The sequence below is a fragment of the Panthera leo genome, chromosome B4 (assembly GCF_018350215.1).
Source record: "Panthera leo isolate Ple1 chromosome B4, P.leo_Ple1_pat1.1, whole genome shotgun sequence".
NCBI classification, from domain to species: domain Eukaryota; kingdom Metazoa; phylum Chordata; class Mammalia; order Carnivora; family Felidae; genus Panthera; species Panthera leo.
In genome coordinates, this window is record NC_056685.1 from 72,913,689 (window position 1) to 72,915,043 (window position 1,355).

General features: G+C 47.1%; 1 pseudogene; it reads right to left on the reverse strand.

The window, feature by feature from the left end:
• Positions 1-543: 543 nt before the first annotated feature.
• Positions 544-1,148, reverse strand: LOC122225379 (annotated as a pseudogene).
• Between the last annotated feature and the right edge of the window lie 207 nt (positions 1,149-1,355).

Genomic DNA, 1,355 nt, shown 5'->3' on the forward strand with positions numbered 1-1,355 from the left:
GATAGATAAGCCTTGGTAAGTGGGAGCCCATGCTATTGGGCCCATGTATAATCTCCATTCCTGTCTCCATTCTTATTGTGTGCCTGTTGTACCAATACTGGTGTAACTAATGGCAGAGACTCAGTGATGTTATCTGGACAAGTTATTGTTTCTTGTTGTTGTTTAGTCCCTCTTCTGTAATGGATGCTCTCTGTTGGGCATTAACATGTGAAACAAAAATCTTCACATCTCATATCCACTTTTATAGATTCATCCGTACGCCTCTTTCCCAGACCCCGTTATCTCTTGTCTTTCTCCCCACAGACTCTGACCAAGCAGACAAGCCTTTTGCCAGCACCCATAACTTTCTACTCAAAGTAAACTATCAGATGCACAAGTCAAAACTCTGCCCACTTAAAGGTATTCTCCTCTCTGCTGTTTTCAGGGCCACTCCTAAGTGGCTGCCTGTGGCACTTGGACATTGGGATGGCCACATTTAGGTCCCCTACATCCTAGGGTACCAATGGAAGAAATGAAGGCCAAGCCAAGCATGAGAAATCATCTTTATTGGACCCAAACCAGGAGTTCATAGGTCTTGAGGACCTCTTTGTATTTGTCAGTTGTGTTCTCTACATTCTTCTTGGCCTGTTTCTCCTGCCTCATGAATTACCACTTTTTTATATAATGAGTTTTGGCCTTCTCCTTTCTCTTCTCCTCTAGGGTGGCTATCATGGCCTGTACTTCCAGGAGAACTTGCAAGCCAGGTGCCTCAGGTAGACAAACTTCTGAGTGGGCTTCAGATGCACAACCTTAGGCAGTAAAAACCACCATCCACTTTTTCTTATGAGGTAGGGGTGATGGCGCCAGGAGTGGGATCCTGTTAAATACCCTGAGGCAGTCCAGGGTGGCTGGACCTTACTTGGCCTTGAGCAGCAAAATGCCTTGTACCGTTCTTTCAACAGATGTAGCTAGGGGACTGGAAGAGGTAGGGCCCACAGGATGAATTGGTGTTCATGCATTTGTGGAAGAAGACCAAGTATTGCAACTTGTTTCTGCAGAAATTGCCAGAAATATGGATGCCCTCACAGTGCATGACTACCAACCTCCTGCCTGGAAGTCTTAGCCATCAGGCTCACTTGACAACACAGGAGATGGCCTTGGCTATCCATGTACCACGACTAGCCCCAACACCATCTTTGGCAGCTGCCTGGGAAAGGCCAGTAACTATTCAATGAAAGATAGTTAAGACTCCAGGGGTGCCTGGGTGGCTCGATCAGTTGAGCATCCAACTCCTGATCTCAGTTCATGATCTCATGGTTTCTGGGTTCAAGCCCCACGCTGGGCTCTGTGGTGAGTGGAGCCTGCTTGGGATTCTC